Here is a 16,918-nt window from a genome sequence, read left to right on the forward strand (position 1 = left end):
TAGTTTAAATGTCATCAGAGTCTGTAACAATTGTTTTCAAACTGCTTACAGTTGAGTAAGCTTTTGCCAATCTTTGTTCATGTTTACATGCCACTTTAGGGATTGATTTCTCAGACAACTTGATGTGCTTTTTGATGTTTTTTGCCCTGGAATGAAGAAGATTTTTCCCCCCCGTTGGGCATGATGCTACTTCTGCCCAAGTTGACTGTGAAAGATAAAATTGTGCTCATAGCTTTTATGAAATGAAAGGCATTTTTAACGATCCTTATTGTAGATCAAAAGTGTCAACCAAAGGCTGCTGACTGCAAAGACTTTGTTTTGGTTTGCTAAAGAAGTACACACTGTGCCAGCTTTCTGCTTATTAGCAAATACATTTATTTGTTCTCCATTCAACACCCCTCTTTTTTCTCCCAGATGACAGCTATTTGAATAAGTTTGTATTATTTTATCTGGACCACCTTGTATTTTTTTTTTTTGGTTTACCTGATCTCATTAAATTCTGAGTGCATTTTCTTCACACTTGTGTCCTTTAGGCACCTTGTTGCCGTGTTTACCTTTTCTGAGATCTTTACTCTGTCTTGCTGCTCAGCTTTGTAATCTGAAAAAGGGAAAAAAAAACCACTTTGTGGGTTTTCAGTGACCCTTCTCTCAACTGGCAACCTTATCTAGCCTTCATTCATACTAAATTCATAATTATCCTTTAAAATCTAGATCTACTGCTTTATTTATTCTGACCTAGTTATAACAGGGTGATAATGGAACCTGGAGTCATTTGCAGTTAATGTCTTTTGGTTGTGAAGCAAGCTTTTGTTAGCTGTATAGACCTCTTGGTCTTTGTTGGTTCCCAGAACTGAACTACAGAAACATGTTACTTGTCAAAACTGATCTTTGGTAGGGATGTTACCTTAAAAAACCCCACATTAAAAATACATGTTACTATGTCATAAAGAATTAGGAAGTTCCACCAGAGTGGTGTCCTATAACATCTCCTTACAGAAGTGCATTGCAGCGTGGGTTTAATTTACATGTTCATATGTGATGTTTTTCCTTTTCTAGTTCATTACGAGGATACACAATGCCTGTGTATCGGTTGTGCATCATTTACTAACAACCTTCTCTCCAAATGTGATCTATATGCATTATTGTGTACCTTGAACTGATACATTAAAACTGTTCCCTACAGCCCTTTCCTCTGATGCTTTCCCCTCTAACAACTGAGTTATGCACAGATGTTAATGGAATTCCTCATTATGACAGCCCCGTGTTAGAAGGTGGTATTGTTATCCACATTGGAACAAGGACACGGGGAGCTGAAGGTAGGTCGTGGTAAAAAACATCGACTCATTTTAATGCCTGGTTTGTGATTCCTTGGAATATTTTTCCACCCAACAGGAGTGACAAAAGGACATGTGCCTCTGCCTCAAGCTACCCTGCACAGAGCAGCACCTTGTCTTAAAGCTACCTTCATTAGAAATTTAAAGTAATACTCCAGAGTTTGCAGCAACGTGGCACGTGTCACATTTGTCAGCTGTGCATCAGGGATATCCTAAAACTTGCTAAACAAGATGCACCAGAGCTCATCTATCTGTATCCTTTTTGTGTTGGGAAGATGTCTCTCATTGGCTTAGCTTGCAGTCAGAATTACTCGTCAAGGGCCAGACAGGATCCAGATACCACAAACTGGGCATAAGCAAGACAAATCAATAATTAGTTACACATGCTTTACTCTTCCATTTGCCCCTGTAGTTAGGGTGCCTGAACACACTCTGTTTTTCATGAGGCCTATAGCTTTTATCACTGATATGGAGGAACAGAGATCAGACTGTTCTGTGGTGCTTTGGGAATGATGCAAATCTCAGCCATTTGGCAGAAGAGGATTCAGAATTTGCTGGCCATCATTGGAACCTGACATAGGATGCCATATAGTGGTATACCCAAACAGAACTTAGGTTTTTCAGCTAAAGATCATTGAATTCTTAGGCATCAGTTTTCATCAGTTTTAAATAAAAATGGTCAGATCCTAATTTTGGCACTTTTTTTCCCGGTATATTTTTATATCTCTGCCTAAAAGGTGAAACCCCAAGTATATTCTAACACATAACACAGGGGCTTCCAGCTTGGCCCCTAGCAAAGTGTATCCTCAGATCTAGAGCAGAGATCCTCCTATTTAAGCTACCTGAGTAAACAGGAGCAATAGAGGGCTCTTATTTTTTTATAAGTCTGCTACCTCATAGATACCCATGAAAGACACTTCAGCCTTTGCAGGGTTCAGAACAAAGTGTTAAAAACACAAATATGGAGGTTTGGGGATCCAGGCCCCAGTTTAAAGTTCTTGGTGAAACGTATTCTTGTGGCTATAAACCCTGGTACACACCACTTGCTCTCTCAGCCTGCTGCCCTTGTTGTTGGTTTTTCACCAGATCCTGTCCTTGCCCTGGCATAGACTCTGTTCCAAAGCAATGTCCCCTGTGTATGGTCTCCAATGCCATTATTCCTATCCCTGCCTTTTCTTGCTTCAGCTGCCACATGTGGATGCTCAATCTCTGTGTCTCTGGAAAGGGATCCTGGACCAAGAAATCTCTGGCCCTTTATACCTTCACAGTCTGGGCACCAAACCTTCACCTGCCCTGCCCCTCTGGGTCCATTGGCAATTTGTGAGGTCCACCAACACCTCAGTGAAGTATTTCTCCATGCCCACATGGGCAGCTCTTATCTTACATCTTGGGCCAGCCTTAGGACCCTCCAGGGTCTCAGTCCTTATCTGAAGATAACCAGTCTTTGTTCATCCTCTGCTTAGCCATTCATATTAACAAACAGAGCTCATTTAGAGTTCACCTATGCTAATTTTTGAGCAAGACCCACTCATACTAAGCTGTAAGCAAGTTACAGTTAAACATATGCCTACAAAATTAATTTCTAATATTCTGTAAGAAGACTTGTTTTATTCTTCAGCACCCTTACTGCTGCCTTCCTCAGCTTCTGTGCCATATCTGATGCTCCCCTTTAGCCTGCTGCAGTGAAGTCAGACTGCTAATTCTTCCTTTTTCATGGAGAAGCAAAAAAGAAAAAGAAGAAAATTTTGACAACAGGAGAGAGTCTGGGGCATGGGGGGAGTAGGTGTGACAGAAAGGTGGTTAGGACAAAGGTTAGGGCAAAGCAAGGGCAATAGATTCAGCAGGAATCAGAGGTTATAGGGAGTGATCTAAAGAGATCTAATAGATTGTGTTAGTAACTGTTTCATCACTGATGACAACTCTGAGCCAGCAATAATGCACAAGTAGGGTTTTGTTTTTCTTGTGAGGTTTGTTTTTTTGTTGTTGGGTTGTTGGTTTGGTTTGATTTTTTTTAAGTGGCAGCAACTCAAAGCAGAGCTCCTTTTCCTCTCTCCTTTTCACAATGAGGATGGTATGGATTTTTGAACTAATTTATGCCCACCAGTTAAAGCAGTGAGAAACAGTATGGAAATCTGAATATAATGTGACAAATAGGCAGCTACATTTCTGCAATGATGAGTGGTCTAATTCCTCTCTCTCACTGTATTTTTTTACATTGCAGTCAGTTCCAAGTGCTGCTGGTTTTTGTTGTGAAGGGTAGAAAGACTCAAAATTTGGGCTTTCATATCAAAAATTCTGGTTTGGGATTATAGGAAGGATCATGCTAAGGACAAATAAGGACTGGATCTGAAAGTCAGGTTGATGGGACCTCCAGCTGAGGTCTCTAACTGTTTGTTTTCCTGATGATGCCAAAATATGGCTTGTTTAACCTTAGATCAAGCTATAAATCTTCTCCACAGTACAGTACTCAATGCACTGCAACAGTGGTTTTAAAATCTCCTTATTCTGTCCTCTCACTTTATTAATTTAGATGTAGTGGTATCAGTCCTTTTTTCCCCTAGCTCTCCAGCCTGATAGATTCTTCCCCATTATGTGAACTCTAGAAAAGAAAGAGTTATATTTTAGACCACACCAAATTCATAATCCTATAATGTATCCTTGTTTTCAGGATTTCTGTTGTAATTAAGAAAGCAAGCAATTTTAGTATTTCTTATCAGCTGGTAAAAGTAAATCCTGCAAAATGAAATGAGAAACGATGGTAGGCTGTAGGAATTTATAATTTCAGTATTATATGAAAATTCGTAGCCATGAAATAATCCAGCAGAGTTTGTGAGGTAACTGTGTAATAAACAACCTCAAGCTCTTAGTGGCTCTGAACATCTTCCCTACACCTCCTTTTGCAGTGTCAAGAAAAAAAAAAAAAGAAAAAGAAGGACTTCAATGTGCTTTGGGATATTTTTCTCCTCTTTCCCATGAGTTCAGTACAGTTCTGATAAGCATTTGCCTCTTCCAAAAGATGGTTTCAGGGGGCATTTGTTACCAGTCTGTGTGGTTAGGTCAGTTTGCTAGCCTCACAACAACTCACTTCTTTCTCTCAACAGCCCGACTTGACTTACAATAACAGCTTTCCAGAATCTGATTACTGAAAGCAGATCGCCTGGGGATCAGAGCTACAGGCTTTAAGGGTATTTGTCTTATTATCCCAGTGACACTGAGCAGACCCTTTCCTTTAGTGAGATCTGCATTGGGGTCAGATCTGGAGGATGCTGTCTAAGCTGGGCTGAGGTCATCTGAGGTAAAAATGATGGGAGTTCTAAATCTGCAGGCAAAACAGCACAGTGGGAAGCAAGCTGCTGAGCAGGAATGGCTGCGGGTGCACAGAAGTGGCAAGGACTTTTGTTTGCAGAGTGCAGTTTATTGCAGATTCTCTAGCAATTTGTATCTGCCTCAAAGCCTTTTTGAGTGAGGAATGGTCATTGGTGAATTTGAAAAAAGAATTCTTTATTTCTCTGTGAAACAGTCATTTGGAACAAACATGGAAGTTTCTATGTACTATTATGTCAGCTGATGTTAGCAAAGAGATCATATGTCTTGCTTCTTTCCTGTGTGTGCTCCCTTATGTGTATATGTGTATATGAGATTGTACATGTGCAAATGTGTATATGAGATTTTTTTTCTCCTGGCTGAATATGGAAATCTGTTAGACAACATGTTTTCACTAGATAGATGTAGATTACACTGCTCAGGAGATAAACATTTCAGCTGTAAATGGCTATAATGCCGGCGGGGGGGCATAACTTTATATTCAGCTGTACCTGTGTTCTTGTAAAATGACCTTTTGTGCCTGAGTTGCTGAATAGTGAGGTTCAAAGCCGAGGCCGTGCACAGCCCCAGCTCACGCCCCGCAGCTCGGCGGTGCCGCCGTCCCGCGCTGTCCCGCCCGCCCGGAGCCCTGCCCGGAGCCCTGCCCGGAGCCCTGCCCGGAGCCCTGCCCGGGGCCCTGCCCGGAGCCCTGCCCGGAGCCCTGCCCGGAGCCCTGCCCGGGGCCCTGCCCGGAGCCCTGCCCGGAGCCCTGCCCGGGGCCCTGCCCGGAGCCCTGCCCGGGGCCGCGCTCCTCCGCACGCCGCAGAGGGGAGGGGAGGGAGACGAACACATCCCAGCAGCGCCCCTTCCCTGCAGCTGGGGATGGGGGGCACGGGGTGGGCGAGGCCACGGCGGTGCCCGAGAGCACAGCGGCCAGCCGAGCTGAGGCCGGGCCGGCCCCGGAGCGGAGCATCCTCGTGTGGACGCGGATCTCCTTGCCTTGTGCTGAAATTGAGCCCTCTCTGAGGAGGGACAGGGGAAAGCATTTACCGGGGTGGAATGTTATTTCTGAACAGTTTGGAGGAGAAAGGTGCTCTGTGTAATTGAAAGTTCGTTTAGGTGCAGAGACTGTAATTACCTGGCACAGTTAGAGGAGCAAAGCTCTTATGAGTGTCTGATGAAAGCTGTCATCAGGTGTTTAATAGCCAACAAGTGACTAGAATTTTTGTTTCATATTTCACACAAGAACGGCACATTCAGCAGCCCCAGTGACCCCTAAATTCAGTGCAGGGACACTTACTGACCCAGAGGCAGATGTTCTACTAGCTGAACTATGATCATTGTTCTCGCAGCATTTTAGTATACGTTCTTGCAGCATTTTAGTGTGTAGCACCTGAACAGCAACACATTTGAGCCTTATTTAGTATGGGCAACCTACTTTTGTTATGATACAAAGGAATATCTTTGAAATACTGCCAGTATTTAAAAATGAACTAAATTCCATGCAGCAAACATAATGCTTGAAAATAACTTTTTGGTGCAAGTACATGATATCAGATTTTTACCTGGCATGAACCGGGCAAAGAAATTGTATCAAAGCAATTTTCATTTTAAATAGTGTGAAAACAATCCACCCCTCTTTCCCCCCTTCTTCTCTATTAGAAAAGCCCCTCTCAGGCAGTGCAAACTGTGTGTTTGTTTCTCTGTCTCCTGCCCAAGAAATGTATGTGCCTGCCAGGAGGGAGGATGATCCTTATCAGCATGTGCTGAGCTCATGTGCCTCTCAACACAATCAGGCTTTTCAATTTATTGCAGACAGACATGATTGTCCCAGGCTGACATGTGAACTGAGAGAAACCCATCCAGCTCACTGGGAAATCCAAAGGTTCAGTTCATCTTCCTTCCTTGAAGTCCCTCCAGCTTTTCAGAGCTGTTCTTCATGGGTAGAGACATTGAGGAATAACTGCAATGCCAACAGCTGTCATTGCCAGGTGGGAATTGTGCTGGAATGCAACAATTCCTGCACACACCTTTAGGCACGTGCTGCGACATTGGAGACAACTCACATGTGGCGGGATCAAACCATAAAATAATCCAGTCAATTCTTTGTCATTTTACAACTTGGTGCCATCTGGAGCATGGCTCAGAGAGAGCCTAACCCAGAAAGCAATCTACAGTAAATGTTGAGGTTGCAAAAGGAAACCAAAACTTAAAAGACTAAAACCCCTGCAGGGGGAAATGCGACAGCAAATATCCGCAAAGAGGGGAAGCTGCTAAGTCCAAACATCAGCGCTGGAAATGAGATCAGATCAAGCTGATCCCTCATCAGTCACTGACAGGAACAAACAGGTATACAAATGAGTTGGAGGGAAAAACAAGGAATTATGAAGTAATTTTGGCAAGTCTGGAAAAATAAGAGTCATTCCATTTGGCAAATGTAACCTAAAGGCTTCTTTGCTTTTCTCTGTTGAGTTGCCCAGGGAAGATGGAAGCCTACAGGGACTGCCTGAATAGAAACCACCAAAAATAAGATTGCCATTGAGTCCAACAATTGCTGTGAAAATAAAGGTCAGTTTTAAGGCACATCAATAACTTTATTTCCACTCACATCTCTAAAGAATGCTGAGGAGATAGCATGGTGGAGGTCTTTTTGAGTTTACAGGTTGGACAGGCAAAAGCAACTTCATCTTTCTTAGTCTCCTTTCTCTCTTAGCTTAATTTTTAAAACTGTGACAGGATAAACCAAATGTAATTTATACAAGGCCATAAACCCCTATACTATGAGAAATAAGATGTGGAGTGCAAGGTATGCATGCTTTGAGTTCAACTTACTGTTTTTATATCACTTTCAGAATGCAATTGATCTTTAATTAATTATGAGTTTTCAGAACTTTTTGGAATACCAGTAACCTGGAATGACTTTTAGATATCTCACAATTATTGTCAATTTTCAACTGTAAGGAAAAATATCAAGAACCATCTCTTTTATTTTTCAGTGATTATGAAAACTTTCAGAATAGAATGAACATAATTTTGTCAGCGCTTTGAAAACAGGTTACTCACTCTTTTGATGAAGATATTTATATTTACCAACTTTATTCTTGTCAAGTCTTACTTTTGTCTGATATTGCTTTGAGGTAGAGAGAGAAAGAGGTAAAATGATAATTTGGTATCACTTTGGTGAGCTATCCTAGATCAGAAGATAAACAGTAACTCATAAATACCATGATTTTTTAATAATTTCAGAACTGAAATATCTTGCTGTCTCTGCTCTAGACTTGATTCTGAATATGAATTACTTTTAATTCTCATTAATTTCATGAATTATCAACAAAACCATAGCTAGCTAAAACTTCAAGAAGTGCACAATTTAAGAAATTTTCGAAAATTTTCATAGGAAGATGCTTCCTAATATGTTCTGGAGACCTCTGGCATTCCTAGAATAAGGCCCACGAGGCTTCATCTTCTCAGGAGTTTGTTTGGGATTGGTTTTGGCTTTCTGGTTTGTTTTGTGGGGGATTTCTGCTAGGTTTTTGTTTGTTTTTTCTAATAGCCATATGGCAATACCTTTACCATCGCAGACTGAAACGCCTGGTTTTATGTAATCACTCCTTTTCCTCAAAACATCTCCCAGAAGTGTTAAGTGCACTGCCACACTCATTTGAACCTCAGCATAGCAGTTAGGTTGCATAATGCACTTCTCTAAATCAACTTGAGCAGATGGGAAGGAAAATATCTTGAGCTAGCACAGCACAACTCCCCCTGGGCAGTTTTCAGATGGCGGTGGAAGTGCAGCCTGGCAATGCCCTACTGTCTTGATTTTGTCCTCTTGAATGACAGAGGCAGCCTAGCCTGAACAAGGAATTATTCCCCCTGGCTCTTCCTCTCCTCCCAGTTTACACTGGGAGCACTGTATAACTACAATCTTTTAAATATTGTTTTTATGGTAATTTGTCTCAGCCGTCACACATTGCTTCATTTCTACTGGTATTTAGGCAAAAAAAGAGAGAAGAAAAATAAAAAAATAAGTGAGATATAAACAAGAAAAACATAGCTTAAAGGGTGATTAAAAATAGTGACATTAATAAGTCTTTTTTATGCTTATCAGGTAGGAAGCTCACACCTTTATGAAGAAAGTAAACCTTGTCAGTTTATTAAAACTCCATGATCATCACTGGTTAATTTATCAAAACCAGAAGGAATGGAACCTTACCAAGCAAGGCCAAAGGATCACTCATTCCAACCTCACTGTAATCACTGAAGTAATGAATTTGTTTAACTGGCATCATCTGTTCTCTGGTGTGGAAGCAAATGGTTATATAAAAACAATGCAAAAATCAAGTTAGAACTGACTGTTTTAATGAACCATTAGAGAAAACAGGCTCCATGTTAAGACAGTTGTTACAGAATCCACTGGTTTTGAACAAAAGCCTCTCCTGGAAATTTTGTTAATGTGAAATTAATTATGTACATAAATGTCAGTGGTGGTATCACAGGTTTTTGAGTACCAGGTCAGCTATTCAGTGAATCAGGGACACATCCATGATCTGACCAGAGGTGCTGCTTACTCATGGCACCTCATGAGCAAGCAGCAGGAAGAGCTCAAATCTTTTGTTTAGTACCCTTGCCCCAGAGCAAGCCACAGCTGTACCTCAGAACCTGCGCAAAGAGCCATGAGAAGATCTGACTTTTCTCCTGCCCTTGCTCTGATAAGCCAACAGAAGTGCCTGTCCTCTTTTACTTGTACTTCATCCAAGGATTCAGTTCATTTCCAGCCTTCTTTCCTCATATAATTTATTGATGTCAGTGGTTGGGAAATTGCTAACTACTTTAAGCTTTTACAATTTTCAAAAAGACTACAGCCCTGTGTGCAAGAATATTCCCTTATGTACGTCCTCTGCAACTTAAATTGTGCTAGACCTAGTTTAGGATGACAGCAAAATGGGCCAAAGAACTGATAAAGCTACAGAGAGTTTAGGTTGTCAAATTCTTTCTAGTCCGGGGACAAACACTTAGAGAACCTGGAGCAGCAAGGTGCTGAGACAGATTTAAGCCTTTCTAAGCCAACTTGGTCCTGATTTTCCATATATGCAACAGTTGGGTTAACTTCGAATTCACCAGCTCCAATTCCTCCCAGTCCCCTTCTTTCTCCTTGGAGTTTCTTAAGTTTTGTACCACTCTGCTCCGTATCACAATTGCATCTTAATCCAGTGTTGTCTATTTCCTTCACATTTCTCAAACTCTTTGAAATGAGTCATTCCAGAACATTTTGCTGTGTTTCCTTGTCTTGCAGAAGTTGAATATTTTTTTTCCTTCCTTTTTGAAGCTTCAGTGCAATGTGAAGCACCAGGGGAGCCCTTCCAGCTTTTATTTTCTCTACAGGAGTCTGTGCTTAGTTTACTGTCTTTGCAGGCGACCACGTGAGCAGCGGAGTTCACAATTGACGTGAGAGGCTCAATTGTGCTCCCACTCTCAGCACAGGTAGAGCCAATGCATTTTTCATCACCGTGGAAGGGGTTTCTATGGGTCTTGTGATTGTTGTAGGGTTCCTTATGGGAAATTCAATGAGGAGAGTTACGGGAGATGTTGGAAGACAATAAACACAGAGGCAGCTTTGAGGGAGTTGTTTTGGTTGTGGAAAAGAGAGATAATGACACTGAAAAAGAAGCAATGAAATAAGAAAAAAGTAAAGAGAGAAGAAAAACCTCTTTTGAGGTTTGGTTCTCAGCAGGGAAGGAGGAGCTCAGTTTAAAGATCATTGGGGCTTTTGCTGGAGCAAAAATAATGAGGAGAAATAGGCAAATTTGAAGCGTGTATTTGGGATCCCCAGTGGTATGGTGAGGGGTGTGACCAGTGAGACAATAATGAAAGAAATAAAAGAAAAACGTGGCAAAAGGAAGTAAATGTTTCCTGGAACCAGTGCTGAGAAAAATAATACCCTTAAAACAGTAAAACAGTGAAAAGGAGAAGCCAAACAAAGTGGGAAAAGAGAAAAACAAGAACAACTATGGTGAACTGCATGTAGGGGAAAGGGGGCTCTGCTTCCTCTATTTTTCTCAAGCATCTATTAATGTATGTAGTGAAGAGCTCTTTTTTCCATTGACGTGTTTCTTTGCACCTTTCCACATAACTTTTCTATGTTTATGGATACAAATCCCAGAATCACAGAATATACCATGTTGGAAGGAACTCACGAGGATGATCGAGTCCAACTCCCAGCCCTGCACAGGACATCCCCAAGAATCATGAGAGCATCCCCATGAACCCCCATGTCCCTGAGAGCATTGTCCAAACCCTTCTTGAGCTCTGTCAGGCTGCTGCTTTAACCACTTCCCTGGGGAGCCTGTTCCAGTGCCCAAACACCCTCTGGGTGAAGAAACTTTTCCTAATATCCAGCCCAAACCTCTTGTGACACAGCTTCAGGCCATTCCTTCATGTCCTGTCACTGGTCACCACAGAGAAGAGATCAGTGCCTGCCCCTCCTCTTCCCTGAATGAGGAAGCTGTGACTGCAGTGAGGTCTCCCCTCAGTCTCCTCCAGGCTGAACAGACCAAGTGACCTCAGCCACTCCTCAAATGCCTTCCCCTCAAGGTCCTTCACCATCTTTGTAGCCCCCCTTTGGATGCTCTCTAATAGTTTAATATCTTTTTTATATTGTAGTGTGACTTACAAGATGGGGTTATCCCATTTTACATCACTCTGAGGGTTTCCAGAGAAGTTACAGCCTCAGCAGAACACAGCTGCATCTCCTGCATCTCACAGTTTGCAGTGTGAGCTGATGATGGGCAGTGGCTGATGGACATTGCTGCCACTCTGATTCTCAGCTGTTGAGGTGGTGTCTTGTTTTCTTCAGCATATACCTCAGCATTTGATTTTTGACTGCTGCAGAGTCAAATCTTTCATTAAGAACTTTTGGGGATTTACAGCCTAGGTCTAAAGTGCCACAGCTATGCAACATTTCCATTGAAGAGCTCCACTGTGCCATGCCCTAGGCAGGCAAGGACTTTCAGGGAAAGGTTACAATTCCATCTCTTTCCCCAGGTATTTTTCTGCAGGAATATGGAAGGATTGGATAGACTGTGTTTATTTGAGGAGGTACTGACTCTGCCTCTGGGCACATTTGGTGATGTGTTATTGTTAAACTATTTACATGCTCTCTGGAGAGAGTCTTGTACACAAGGAACTGTGTCTGTCTGTAAGAGGAATAAAACAGGTACACGCTACAAAACCAGGATCCCTAGCAAGAACTCCACTCTTCATTGACAAGGAAAGTGCAAGTGACATTTACTCAGGACTTCACAGTAGCTGCTCACAAAATACTACACAGAGAAAAACATCCCCTGAAGAAAGAGATGAAGATGCATTCCTCAGGGATTACTGTGTGATGAGAGTTCAGGAACAGTGCTCAGCAGTGTCCCAGGAGCAGTAAGTGTTCATTTGCCCAAGGCACTGCCATCACAAACAGGTAGTTCTACCTCTCTGAAATTGGAGGGGGAGGGAGACAGAGGCAAACTTTGACATTTGGAAATTAGTCAGCCGCCCTGTCTCACTCCTGCTTGCCTGCGTGTTTGGCAGCAGAGCTGGCTGGGGAGAGTGTTTCTCTGGTCACAGATGGCCTGGAACCAAACTGGCAGATCTACAACTGGGGTGTGTATCAGCATTACCTTCAGTCAAAATTTTTCACTAAAGAATTCAGTTTAGTGGCACAAAAAATAAAGGCTTGGGTTAACATTTTGTGCTTCTTGGCCTTGTCTTGCCTTTTCCCCTGGATGAACCTCATACACACCCCACTGAAGGGGAGGTAGTTTCAACAAGATACTTACTAAAAAGCCACATCCCTCCCAAAACTAGTACCTGCCTCCCCCCTGTTAGTTCACCCCACAGTTCTCCAGGGCATCCAATTATCTGCTCAAAATGAATTAATTCCAATCCCAAAATATGGTTTATGTCCTTCTGTAGGCAAAACATGAACCTGAGGCTTGCCCTTCTTCAAGTTGTTGCCTACCTTGATGTCAAACGGTGCCTTTGCAGAAATTCTCACTCCAGTGAGTCACCTTTCCCTTCTTTCTTCTTGTCTCACGGTTGTCTCTCTGCCATGCCACATGAGGCTCAGGCTCTTATCAGCAGCTCAGCCTCCTTCCCTGCAGAGACTGCAAGGCCTCAGGAGGGAGAAAGCTGCTGCTGAGAGATGAGGAAGAGCTGAGAAGCAGTGAAGCCCTTGCAAATGTGAGCTGGAGGGGGCTCTTCTCAGCTTTCAACTTGCTCTCAGACCTGCTTCTTGTCAATCTCACAGCTCTGGAGAGAAAGTGGCAGAAGAGCTCTTTTTCTCTCAGTTTGACAAACAGACAGTCAGGTAGGGCAGAGGGATGCATAGCTACAGATGAAAAAACAAGTATCTGAAGACAATGGAATAAAGTTGAACAAAGCCAGAGAGCGATTGTAAGACAGAGACGTTAGACAGCTTTGCTCTGTGGTAACCTGAATCGTGTTGAAAAACAGGTTTTTTGCTATTGTTGCAATGGAATTGTTGGGTTTTGACAAATACATCTTTCAACTGCTTGTTTCTTCTTCCTCTGACAGAGCTCTTTTTCAAAAATTCAGATAAATTCTCTTTGCATTTCTGTACTGGAATACTTAAACTCTGAGATTATTCCCCTAAAGTGTGGGACCATGTGGGATCAATCATGTCTGTCAGCAAGACTTTCCTCTGCTGTAGCAGCAGGAGTGTTGGCTCAGCAGTGGTCTGTGAACAGAAGAGAGGCAACATAGATATGGAGACACAACACCTTTTATTGCACCAAATGACAGAGCTGAAGAAAGGCTTTTGTATGAAAAGTTGCCCATTTTCTCCAGTAGTGTGTGCTGGTCTAATAAAATACAGGCTTTCTTCCTGCTAGCCTTGTGTGCTTACATTACCTGTGCTTTGATCAGGGCCTGCAGTTCACTTCAAACAGTTCCCCAGGACATCTGCTTGTTTTAATCACCACTGGCTGTTTCTTTTGCTATCAAAGGAACTACTTTTGCTAGCTTTTGATATGGGGAATGCACTACTCTGTAATCAAAGTGATGTTTAGTTCATCCCTGAGCATCTATAGAGAAACCTTGAACAGCTGTTACTGGCTAAATGTGAAATACATATTTGTTAACACCTGTACAGACTGAGGGTGGGGGGTATATATACATATATATATATATAGTTTGTTGTGCTGCATTTGTATTGCTGGAAGGTGAAGGCAGCTGCTTGTTTAATATTACAGATTCAAGGCATACTGTCTTTACTTTTTACACAGAGATGTAAAATAAAAAAAAATGCAGAAAAATATTTTAACCTCTTATTTTATAACAGCATCTAATTAATGTAGTGTCTTAGAACATCACAAACTCACAGTTAAAGGCTTACAGCAATCTTATAATTGCCATTGTAATTATTATTAGTGGACTGACAAATGGCTTAGTAAAAATATTTGAAATTTTAAATATTAAGGAGGAAGAGGCAGGGAGAAGGTGAATGCCTTTCTCATCTCACTGGGGTCACCTCAGAAGCCTCTTCCGGAATTCCTGCAGACCTCATTCACCCCTAATTCCCATACACCCTGTTGGGGTTGTGATGGAAATACACAAAAGCAGACTGTAATTTCTCGGAGCTGGTCAACAGGTATGTCTTATGTATCTACAACCACACAAGAAATTTAAATGTAGGAAAAAAAATTCTACTCCTAGTTTGAGACCTCTGTTGTCTCAAAAAATGATTTCACTGATGATGTCAGGTAGTAATACAGGCCAACCTGTGTATCACCCAATTTTAAGCTTAGAGTGTCCAGTCTCTTGCCTGAGCAGGGGATGTTTGTCACAGGCACTTGCACCTCAGATTAGAATATTATAATTACGGCTTCCACTGACAAAATGGTCGAACACACTGCCCTGCACAACAATCCACAAAGGGATCCATCCGCTATTAGTGAGTTACTGAGGAGATGAGGAGGACCAGGGGAATGTTCCTCTGCATGCAAGAGGCAATAGAGAGGACCAGTGCCTGCAAGGGGGCCAGTGCTGGGGGAAGGCTGCTCCTGGCCGTGTGCCTGGGACAGGCACCACGGAGAACACACAGTCTCATTGAACCCCTGGGCAAGACGGTGGCAGGGGAGACGAAGGGCTCTCCAGACAAGGGTGTGTGGCCTATTTTGGTCTATTTATAGTGCAGCTATCCTTTGTTCTGCTGTGTCCTTGAGGGATGAGGGTCAATTATGACTGCATGTCAGAGCTGACATTGCTACCCAGTCGCTGGATGAGCAGACAGGGCTGTCAGCAATAACCTGATGCCCAGAAGCAGGTAGGGCAGTGAGTGGGGTTGGGGATCTGTTGTGCAACCTGGCCTTTTGCTAAAAGAGTGATGCCCCCACCCCATCTCCTCCAGTGCTGATGTGTGCAGTACCTCTCCAGCCCCTCGCCACGGGTGCTGCTGTCACTTCAGGAGGCAAAGTCCCTGCAGGCAGCATTTCCCACCCTAAGCCAGCTTGGCTCACCTGAAGGGTGGGTGTCAGGTGTAGCCTTGCCAGCAGCCTGGAGTGGCTCTGGCACGGCAGGGCAGAGGGCAGCAGGTCCCTGCCACTGAAGGCACCTGGCCCGTGGAGGGACAAGCCACGCTCTCCAGGTGGAATTAATTTCTTGCTTGTGGACCTGTGCTGTGCACAGACCACAAATGGAGACTCCGTTTTACCAAATCAGGAAAAAATAAACCCAATGCTGTGGCATTTGAGCTGGAGATATTCCAAATGTCAGTAGCAAATAGAAATCACGGCGCTCTCCTTGTACAAAACATTTGTGGTGCTGTTAAATGAGCCGCTGCAAACGCTGTAATGTTCCACTGATTCTTTGTTACTCAGCAACTGCTGTGGTGGTTGAGCAGTGAATAGGCTACGCTGAGTTTTTCTAGCAGAAAAATAATGAAAGAAAATTGAAATCTCAAGTTTTAGAAAGAGAATGATGAGACTGGTGGCACAGTAGGAGGGAAATGAGGAACAAATGGAAGTGTGGCAATCTGGAAAGGTTAGGTTTCAAGCAGAGCTTCTGGAAGAGGTCAGGGGTTCACCATCCCATTAGGAGATCAAGGGAAGGCAAGTCGTGAAGCCAAATGGAATAATTTAAAGGGGGCTAGTGAGAGGGAGAGATGGGGACAGCACAACATACCACTGGGGCAGAGATTTGCCTGGTTTGGGACAAAGGAATTTGGTAGGACTATTATAATCCTAATTTTCCCATTAACTGAGCAATTGCAGAAGACACCAACACATACTTTGAAGATACATAATTTCAGCTTGAAGCTAAAATTGGTTGAATCTTAGTGGCACTATCTCAAGTTAAAAGAAGAAACAAATTAAAAATGAATGTTTGGCCAAATCCCTGCGGCTCTGCCTGCGCAGGCAGGACAGCTGATCTCCACTGCTGCCATCAGGTAAGGGAGCACTCATGCACAGCCCAGAGCGCTCCTCCCTGTGAGCACTGATCCTGCTTGGAGCTGCCTCTCTAGAAATCCATGTGTGCTCATCCATGGGAATAAAGCCTCGCTCAAACTAAGGGAATTATTTTAGTTCCTCCACCTGCTTTAACCTATTTCTCATCTTCCTCAAATTCTCCCTAGCATTTTTCCCCATCTGTTTTTTTTCACTTTTGTTTTGCGCTTCCCCCTGTTCTTGTTATTGGCTGCTGTCAAAGATGAGGTGGGCCAGGTTCATTGTTAGGCTGATGCAATATGGCCCTTTTTAATGTTCTGCCTTGGATAACAGCTTGATAAAATTAAATCATTTAGTAAAAGGACAAATTAAATCATTGGCTGGGTTCTTTTTTCCATGAGTAACATAAAAGGATGTCTGTTGTATTTCGTTTGAATTAAGGATATAATCATATGCACATTGCTGAAGCTATTATGTTTCATAAAGTGGTCTTATTATTTTCTGCATATTTTTCTTTGTGTGTGGAGTCCTTTTCTTTCTATTAAATTGCATATCCATGGAGGATTTGGGGGCACTCAGCCAGTCAATCCAATTTGGAGTTGGATGGTGGCAGTAGTGGGCTAAATCCCTTATCTGTTCCCTTCAGCTGTTTTACTCCTCTGCTATTGATGGAAACATAAAATTAAAAGTGGAATCAACTCATAGGAAGCAAGAGCCCAGCAAGAGACTTAGGAGGGAAAAGTTGAGGAGGGAGATTCTGACTAATCTCTCTACAGCTGGGGTAATGTGCTGACAGATTTGATTTTAAATACACATGCAGTAGATTGGCTA

This window comes from Prinia subflava, chromosome 2 (assembly GCF_021018805.1).
Source record: "Prinia subflava isolate CZ2003 ecotype Zambia chromosome 2, Cam_Psub_1.2, whole genome shotgun sequence".
In the NCBI taxonomy this organism is placed as follows: Eukaryota; Metazoa; Chordata; class Aves; order Passeriformes; family Cisticolidae; genus Prinia; species Prinia subflava.